A 10,753-nucleotide genomic window follows, 5' to 3' on the forward strand; every position below is an offset into this window, starting at 1 on the left:
AAAACATATTACTATGTTGTTAGCTTCAAGTGCTCATTATATCGCGTTATAGAGTCGACTAATTATTAAAAGTTTATGACAGACGGTCGGACTGGCGGACAACCCCAAAACAACGCTGAAACTGATAATTTTCGAACTGTTCTTACGTGGTACGTATCCAAGGTGCACAATCAACGGGGTTTTTAGCTGTTTACACACGGGCTGGACAGAATGTAATCACACCGTTAAGAACTTTATTTTTGCAAATATATCAAGTTATTGTAATACATTTACAAAAATCGCTAGTGCACAAAAGTTTTTCTTGCAGTTTGTTCCGATGTCTTAATGTATAAAAATAAGTCCTTACATACGTCTTAAAACGGTGACAACATTTCACGTTCCGCGAAGAATAACCGTGTAATACAAATCGAAGTTTAAACAAGAACACATGCTTATTAAATAAAGTAATTCTGATGTATTTCACATTGCCATCTTTTAAGCACTAGTTGAAATTCTTAAGAACAATTTTTTTAAGTTATTTGAAACAAGAGATTGCAAGCAATATGGTCCCCTACCGGTGAAACTCCACCATTGTCAGTATATTTTTTTTATACATTTGTTGCCATAGCAACCACAATTTTTGACGTAGGAACAAAATGAATTGACGTGCATAATCTCCATATTGCCATCTGACCATGTTTCAAGTTTCATGAAAAAATATTAAGAACTTTTTAAGTTATCGCAGGATCCAGAAAAGTGTGACGGACTGACAGACTGACACACAGAGCGCAAACCATAATTCCCCTCCGGTTTCACCGGTAGGGGACAATAAGGCACCACTAACCGTCGTGTTTAAATCCATAAAAGTTAAAAAGGAGAACCCTACAAGGTCACGTGATCCTGCACCCTGGTATCACTTATTTCGTCTTGAGACAAAATTCTTGACCGTTTTCATTCATGTAATAAACATTTTGTTGCACCCCAAACACGACAGTTTCACACAAAAAAATTAATCTTTATAAAAATATATCTAATTTGTAAAACAAGTATAAACATATATGCCCAATTAAATGACTAACAATTCATGCTCACGTGCTTTTGAGTTATCTCTAATCGTGTGCCACAACTCACGTACATTGTACGCATTACTGTACATACATGCACTGACATTAAAGTTGCAAAAGTGGTTTGCATTTATTTAAACGACACTTTCTTGTTGAATTACTGTTTTTTTTTCTTTCCGATCAGAATATCTTCGTACTGCATTATTTTCCCCGTCAGCGTATTGTCTTTACTTCATCTTCGCTCTGTTCTCTTATTATTGTATTATTGTAAATGTTTACATCATTCAAAATTCAATAAATATTTTTTATAAATTTAAACGCTACTTTTTCCCAGTCTTTGTTCACTTACGTGCAAATATGAAAACAAGAGATAAAAGATACATTTGAAAATAAATAGGAAAGTAAATAATCCTATATGGGATCTAGACGTGTTCATTTAAATATTGCGGTCTACGTGTAAATTGATTTTTTATTCAACGATTGCTTAGGCGACTGGTTTATCATACAAAATACATGTTTGATTGTAGGTTCTCCTTTGTCGCATATCAGCTAGCTTTAATAGTTATGTTTCTTTTTCAGCACGTTAATGCAATTTCAAATAGCGTATGATATGTTTTTCCGAAAATACAATGCATATTTATAACGTACTTGATGCAAGGGAAATAAATGCAACACACTGCGATTTCAATGTTGCGTCCCTTTGTATATCGCGATTGGATATGATAAGAAAGTTGGTTACAACATGAGCTAATAAAAGTACCTTAATATTTAAAAAGCTTCAATATGGCATCATGAAATCATGCAAAGATCGGGGAGCAATATTTAATGAAATGCACGAATCATGTCAATTATTATCATTTTTAATTATACGTTTTCCCGCCAACATTCCACACCTACGTCATCAGGGGTTGGATCGAGGATAATCAGTTAGGGGTGTGGGGTGACCTTCGATCATTTTAAATCACACATGTCAGTTATTTATCTAGTTTGATTTCACGCCGTCGACTATTTACCGGGTTTCGTTGATTTTGTCTGATATTATTATACAGCCAAAAAGTAATACTAATATAGTAATAATTATGATGAAACTTTCTGCTTAGCCCCTTTCTCGGAGAACGTGCAAATCGTGGAGAACGTGGAGAGGTTTTTAACATTTTAAAAGTTAAGTGATGAGGACCTGGGCAACCAACAATGATCATATTTGAGTTTTAGATATAAAAAAATAATTTGACTTTTCAAGAAGTGCTTTGTTTTTAATTCAAACATGTCATAATCATCCTCTATGCACATCATTATTCATGTAGATAATTTTCATAATGATATCATTACCTGTGGTAGACTGTATGCATCCAAATGCTGGATTCATTTTTCTTTGTTCTAAGAGTTTTATTTATTCTGAAGTCAAAGAATTGGTTGAAGAATGCGGGCTCTGGGAGGATCATGGGCACGGTGAGTACCTTGTTGAGACCGTATTCACGTGGTAAAAGCTTGAAAGAGGCACATTTACGAATTCCTGAGAGTGGCGTTTACCTTTCGCTGACCTGTTTACTTAAGACATCCGTGTCGATGCGTTCTCATTACACGTGTAAAGCGCACCTACTGTACATGTTGCAACTCCGCTGAGAACTTACCATGACGGATGCAGGTTTTTCCGAGGTTCATGCAGTTCCTTGTTCTGCGTAATGTCTAGGTATTTTCCGGTAACTGTGTCCACACAATGCGGTTCTGAAAAGTATAAATAATTGTACAGCAATATATATTTTAACATCGCATTAACAATTATGAGCAAACAAGATGCAATGTTTCTTTTTCGAAGGACAGAAGATCATGTTAGAATTTACCATGTTTTTTTTCTAGCCAGCAATTAGTGTAAGGCGTGAAGAAGATCGAGAGATTGTTGTCCGTATATGAATTAATTTGGACAGCAGGCCAAGGATAAAAAAATCCGCATGCTACCGCGTGTATGATACCTTTTTTCATTATTGGTCTCACATTTTCTAAGAAGTACAAGAAATAACTGAAAGCTCCAGATCATTTTCTGGAAATAGCCATTACGATTCGGTACCTTGCTACCGATGTACCCGACGCATATTACTCAATTCTAAGTAAGGGTGTAGCGAAACAACATGCGCGCATTCTTTCGTTGTGTTCAACTCTATCGTCGGAAAATAAACAAATGAGGTAATAAGCTGCCAACCCCACCAGAAAGGTTGGGTCATATTGCCGAACAATTGCTGATGGAATAAACCATTATTTTATTAAGTTTCTACGTATGTGGTCAGTTTCTTGTAATAGAAGATATGATAGTCCTGCAACCACTCTACCAACTATTGTTCTTGGCAGTCGCTCAGGTCTGATATAACTCTAGTTTTCTCGGAGGTCAGCTTATTTGTTTGTAGTTAACTTGTTAGTTTACAGCGTCAATGTCACAACATGCGTGCTCTTTTCTTGCTATAAAGGTTCAATGAACGACTTGTACTGCCCCCCTTTTTATTGACCTGCCCAAGTGTTTAACAACTGGTGCAATGCATTCGGCGTTGGGGAGCAAGTGAAAGACATCGACCTATACCCACCACAGCGGGGAACAGTTTTTATATGACCGGGTGGACGTTATAAAAACGTGGCGCTTAAGTTGTACCTAGCTGGTACTTTTGGTTCTTGCGTTCATAGGGCCAATTGTGCGAGCGTCATTATATGTGTGGTACGAACTTAAGGAATACCACTATGAAGTACATACGTGCTTCAATATGATCTATTACAATCGGGTATTCAAAGATATTTCATCTTTTTACAAAATTCCCACCAGATTATTTAGAAACTTATGGTCACGGTTAAGACTTTGAGAATTATGTACGGACGTGGTCTGGTGTGATGTGCTGTAAAAAAAATGTTCGACCTAAGCGCGTCTGGCACTTGATCACGCAGCCATGATTGTCGACGTAAATTGTATAAGGCCTGCTGCGCTGCCCTTTCCCTCACTTGCAATTGGACTGATGTGCATTATTGGCAATTAAGCGACGAGCAAAAAAAAAAAAATACACCAGACTTTTTTTCTCTTCATTTCGTTTTTAATTTATCTCTTGTCGTTTTCAATATGCCAATATTTGTATGATCCGGAACTTGATGGTGAGCGGGCGCCGGCCGGGATAGTCATTCTGGATTCGCTTGCGGTCAACCCCAACGTAGGGAATGAGTTATGGTTATGCAAAGTACTTAGCTAAATGGTGGAGAAAATAGACCCCCAACCCTAACAACAACAAAAAAGTAAAACAAATGATATAGACATCATAATCAGTCTTGAACAGCAGACGAGTTAATGCTTAAATAAATTCAAGCATATCACAGTGGGTATTATAGGAATTTGGTGAGCGGCATATTATATAAAGTTGTTTATAGAAAGTTGTTTATATAACTTTCTAACCATAGCACCTCAAGACCTTCATTGCCAGGTCAGGGCGTTCTTAGTTTCAATACTAATTTGACATTAATAGCAACTTAACCCCGTTGTCTATTTTCTCTGACAAAACGGACTAGTGGTGGAGATATTCGTATGTTTAAATCCTGATTTTAAATTGATGTGTTTAGCCATGTTTCTGTAAACACAAGATTGTCGCACGCTTGAGCTTTAGCTTCTTAATAATCGAGCTCTGGTTTTAGGCTTAAGTTGTTCAGATGCATTATACTGACGTACTTATTTAATAGGTAAATAGAGGATGACAAGATCAGTCAAAGTCAGAAAAACTGTGCTGCTACTCGTATCCGGGTAAGGTTAGGATTAGGGCTAGGGTGAGGGTTAAGTGTGGATGTCTCCTGAAATAACTAAGATCGGAAGACATGAATATCTTGTAAGACCTGGACATTTTATTGCTATCGGTTTGGCGACGACTGGCTAGAGTAAGGGTATTTTAGAGAAATCGCCGTCGTATGGTTTATTATGCTCCCCAACAATTTATTTTGGGGGGAGCATATAGTCGCCGCTTCGTCTGTCCGTCCGTACACTTTTTGTCCGGGCTATTTCTCAGCAACTAATGACCGGAATTCAATGAAACTTTATGGGAAGCTTCACTACCAAGAGGAGATGTGCATATTATCAGCGGGTTCTGGTCGGATGATTTTTCACAGAGTTATGGCCCTTTGAAAAAAAAATCTATACAAAAATTATTGTCCCCCCAACTACTGTGCCCTCAAGACGTTTCCTTTTATCCTAATATTTAGTGCAATATTGTAATAAATAAAAACCTTTGGGGAGCATCACCCGTCTCCGACGGTTTCTTGTTTTAGATGTTGCATTTGTACATTAGCCCACATGTAAATGGATGCACTTTGTGTCAGTTGCCTAAAGACCGAGAATAGAATTCTCAAGCCGACCATTAATGTTTGTTTTGTGAGTATCGGTATTGCTAAACGATGAAATATGTTCAGTTAAAAACGGGTGCTATGTCAATAATTAATACGTTTGTCTTTCTTGTTGACAATGGTAATGAAGGCGAAAATTTATCAGGAGATATCGTATATGAAACGTGTGTCGTACAGTATACGTGTATTATACGTAACACCTTATGAGTATCGCTATCCGAAGAAAGTGGTCGTGAAAAATAATGCGCTTAAATAATCAATGCCGGATGAAAATGTTCACATGGTTATGAAGTCAGAAATATTTAATATGACATGATATGCGATGTGTACATGGAAACTGTATTGATGAAACCAAAAAAAGCAACATCGTAAATGGTTGGAGTTTTAAAATAGCAAGTCAGTTTTTTGTCAAATTTAACACGAAAATCTGCATGGAAACCACATAATAACCGTGCAGTCCTTGTACATTAAGCACAAAAAACGCACGAGCTTTTCATGATTTCGAATACAATCAATACAGTCAATATCCGACGTTTAGAGGTCAGCAATAGTGGTTTTAATTAGATCAAATTAAATCAACTTACAGTATATTTGATGTGAATTTAAAGAACATATTATTTTTTTGTAAATAGTTCAAAGTATGTGCATTTTGGTGCATGCTTTAATGATTTTTTATTTGGATTAAGGTTCATGTAGAGGCTTCATTTTGAAAAATGTGGGACCCCTAGCATTGAACTCAAATTTGACTAAAGGAAGAGTGCCACATGGAAAATGTATACATATACGCTTTAAAGGATGTTTTTCCTTCAAACTGCTACCAATTTTGTACATCAACGTATCATAACATCCACAAAATCAATCAAAATACAAAGCGATTTTAAACCTAAAATATACATTATTTTCAAAAATCTGAATCATGTTTATTCCACGTATTTCGGCGGAAAATTATATAACTGGTGAATAATATCGACATTGACGAGGGCAAGTTACGCTTAAATAGTAATTTTTTTTACATATCTAGAAATATCAAAACTCGAACACATGTCATTTCATCACCATGGGTGCAGCAATTTTTAAATTAATAAAATAGAAAGAAACATGCTAAAAACTCACTCATCGCCTAATTGACATTCCAAACGGTTGACGATGACAAATGCATTGGATTGTAATCTTTCCGTTGATGTTTGCAAACTGCACGATCAGACCTCATAAACACTCAAAAGAATAACTATGTAAGAAGCATTTCACCAATGTTTACACTCGTTGTCGAATCACACGACATATATTATTGCGCATAAAATAGTACGCTTACAGACTGATAAAAAGATCGATACGTAACTCTGTTCAATTCATCACGGTATACTATTCTATCGATAATATATAATAATACATCGCTTTAACAATCTTAAAGTAGAAATAATTCTTTTAAATGGAGTTTTTAATAACGAAAGTGAAAACAACGGAAGTTGGATGGATATTATGTGAGATGCACTTCGGCTCCAGAAAAACAATACAAATAAACTAAAAAAGACGTGTGGGGGACAATTTTCAGCTGGAAAATAATTGTAATAAGGTAAGTGATGATATCTCTACGTGGTAATTTCTATTATTTAGTGCGATCTCTTGCTGATTAATGTTAATAGTTGTTTTACTAGTTGCAACCCAACTGTCAAACTAAGTATGTGTTTTCTAAGGTATGTGTATATACATACCCGGTTTTCTCACCACTGCACGTGGTTTCGACCGATTTGTTTTGCACGTTTTTCTACGGATCACAGCGATGGCCACGCTTTCAAAATGGGTAGAAGGAATCGAAATATAAAATCAATCGTTTTGCCAATTTCTTTATATTCCTTTACAATTTTATTTGTCGTCTGCAATCTATTTCGATTTGAGATGGTTTAAAATTTGCAATTTGGTTGAGAGGTAAATAACAACATTGTTAAGCCTTTGAAATAGAATTGTGACTCTTACTATCCACCATACCTGGATTTTTAAAAAGTAGTTACGTTTAAGTTATTTTTAGAACTTTGTTTAGGATATTTTTCCAAAAAAGGCAGTTGAATAAAAACTCATTTGTTGTTTTATGACAATAATTTTCTGTGAAATGTTGCTAACTTGACCTTGTATATGTATATAGCTTTGTATTTATTCAACTTAAGGTAGTGCATATCCTTCCTAACTTTAGATTGAGATTTTGTAAATTAGTGTCAAAATGTATTGGTTTTAAACCAAAATATGAATAAAGCACACAAATATTGACTGTCAAAAATGTGTTTATGTTATTCTATCCGTCTTTAGCTTTAAAATGATATATAGTTTGACCATATTGTACCACATTCAATGAAGAAAAACCAAAGCGAAGTTTTAATGAATTTTATCCCCCCCCCCCATGAACCTTAAGTTAATTAGTTTTGTTGGTTTCGTGTATCTTCCATGAGAGGAACGTGTATAAAATGCGGGACGACTGCATGCTGTATGATGTATCGTTTGATGATTGCGAGAGATGGCATCGAAGTCTGTGATTCTTGTAATTGCACTTTTTCGTTCATATTGGTCTGTTCTAGAGAATGACAATGGATTGAAAACTACTTAATTTAAAACTTTTTATAGTACAAAGGAATTTATTTTATTCTCACTATTACTCCTTCAACTGCTGAACAAACTCTACAATTGCTGAACAGTTTTTGCGTGTATACATAATATGTGAGAATAAGGACTCGCAACTTACGAAGTAATACGATATAATGCTTGTAAAAGAATCTTAAATAATGTTAATCATTGAGGGAAGAGTTTATTTAAAGAGGCCTAATATATCACCACCCAGGTGACGATGTTTCGGAAAGGAAATTGTGCCGACTCCAGCGAAGCAAGGATACTACTTTACAAGGGGCCGTCCATAAAGTACGTCACACTTTTTTTGACCATGCCTATCCAAACCACTTGTATTATATAGGTATTGCTAATGTAGTTGCTAAGTTCTAGAAGAAATATGGTTTGTTTGGGACATACCCCGCTTTAAATAAAACGAAATACGCAATCGTATACATGTATGTTAGGACCTCTCAATCTTACATTCCTTCTAACTAAAATTATATACATATCATTTCAAAAATGAAAAAAAAAATACCCACCGTTATCACAGCAAAATCATATTTTGCAATTCAGTATAGACGTTTAAAGGAAAGCAATGTCTTCTGCAATTTAGATTCGAACGTTATAACCTCAAATAAAGATTTGGATTCTTTGCTAAGTCTGTATCGTTAGAAAATTGTGACTTGCATAATTTATCATAAATCCCAATATTGTTAATTTCATTACATGTATCAAGTAGTATGTTGCTAGTATGAAATTATATTAATACTCTTTATAATGTAACTGTGAGCCCTTGGCTACTTAGCAATGGTGTAAATTTTGCATTGTGACATGCATAATTTAGACGTATATTTAATACTTTAAATGGTACACATGTATTGTTATTATAACAGTATTTATTAGTGTGCAGTTATCAGCACTTGTCTACTATGCAAATGTAAATAATAATATATATATATGTTGATGTACGGTATGGAGGGGGATGCCCTCGACCCCCACATATCTATTGACCGTTTTCAGAGTTATTCTTTTTGATGCAATAGGTCTATCTCGCCCGAACTAAGACAACTCGCCCTATTGAAATAAATAAATTAATTAATTAATGAAACAATGATTGTTAGTTAAAAAATTAATTTTCTGTTAAAATGTTTCATATAATGGGCATCAACAAGCACTTATCAAGTTTGGACAAAGGTTTGAATTTATCCTGTTTTCACACAGGTGCCATACACACGACTAATTAACCCGTCCAATTAAGCATTTACCGAACCAGTACGCGATTTCACAATGATTTCTTAAGTCGGCCGCAACACACTCGTCAAATCTTGTTATTGTTTATTGTAATGGGTAAAGTAGTAAAGAGTTACACGAAACTACACATATATGTTCACCCTTCAATTTAAAAGTTATCATTAATATTTCGTGCATTAGTTATTATTTGTGCATACATTTCCTCAGACATCTCACACGTCTTTTGAGCAAACTTGTGAAAACTTGGAGACAAAAGGATAACTTTCGCCAAAATTTACCACTTAAAACACTTTTTACATAAACCACAACTCTAGCGACCGGAAGGTCATGGGTTCGATCCCCACTGTGGGAGCGTTCTTTAGATCTCCCACAAAGACACCAAGTACTGGTTCTAGGCCCAGAAAACGGACTCGAGAGCATTTCAATAAGCCCAGAGCTTTCGATGCAATCGAGCTAAAATAATTAGGTTTAAATTAAATTAAACTAAAACACAACTCTTTTGGCCCGTAAAACCCACTACACTCCCTGAGTAATCCATTCATGGACAAGTCATATTTCTTGTAGTTTTTTTCACAGCTTGAAAATCTGTCCTTGGGTGCCGTCCTTCAAGTACGTACACGCCCAATAAAGGATGGTAAATTGCAAGTTGTATTTTTACCTCACTTAAGCAGAACATTCTCGTGGTCAGCTTTACTTATGGCATTTTCCGCAGTCAAGTATCCCGATTTGAAAAGTACACTATGCTTTATAACATCAAGCAGCAAGTAATAAGAATATGCCTATAATACGTTCTAATTTGTGATGCATTATAGCTTATGGCATGTGTAATTCAGTGTATATAACCATTGAGTTGTAACATGATAATTAAACTGAAATGTGTTATCTTTCATTCATGTTTGATAAGAATACGATTGTTATTTGTTTTGTACACTTAACTGTTGATTGAATAATTCCGCGCAAATAGTAAGTTTGGAGCTCATTGTAAACGGTTTTATCCCCCAAAGTGCTTTTCCAATGACCGTTTCCAGGCAGTGACCAAATTGATGCTCATGTTTTTGAGTTTCTTGTGTACGTATGTTTTTTTTCTAGTGTACTTGAGTGGTGTCTCACTGGTTCATTTCCTTAAACGATCCAAGTGCTTTATAAGGTTTTATCCTGCTGGAACAGCTAATATTTCAACTTATGTGAATTTCATATAAAGCTAAGTATCATAAATTGTACCGGTACTTTTGCTTTATTATATGTTTTAGTTTTATATACCTATTTGAATTATGTCATAACTATTAACAACTGTACACACAAATACATTTACGCTGCTCTCATACATTTTCCGGACCGACCGATAACGAATGTATTAAACGGTGTTTTGTGATATGAAGAGAATTTATTGATACACATAAAAAGGTATATACTGATATATATTATTTATTCTATACATTGATATGTTTGTGACTTTTTTAATAAGTTTCTAAATATATAGAGGGTATTTGTTGGCATTACTGGAATAT

Source organism: Dreissena polymorpha, chromosome 13 (genome assembly GCF_020536995.1).
Source record: "Dreissena polymorpha isolate Duluth1 chromosome 13, UMN_Dpol_1.0, whole genome shotgun sequence".
Lineage (NCBI taxonomy): Eukaryota > Metazoa > Mollusca > Bivalvia > Myida > Dreissenidae > Dreissena > Dreissena polymorpha.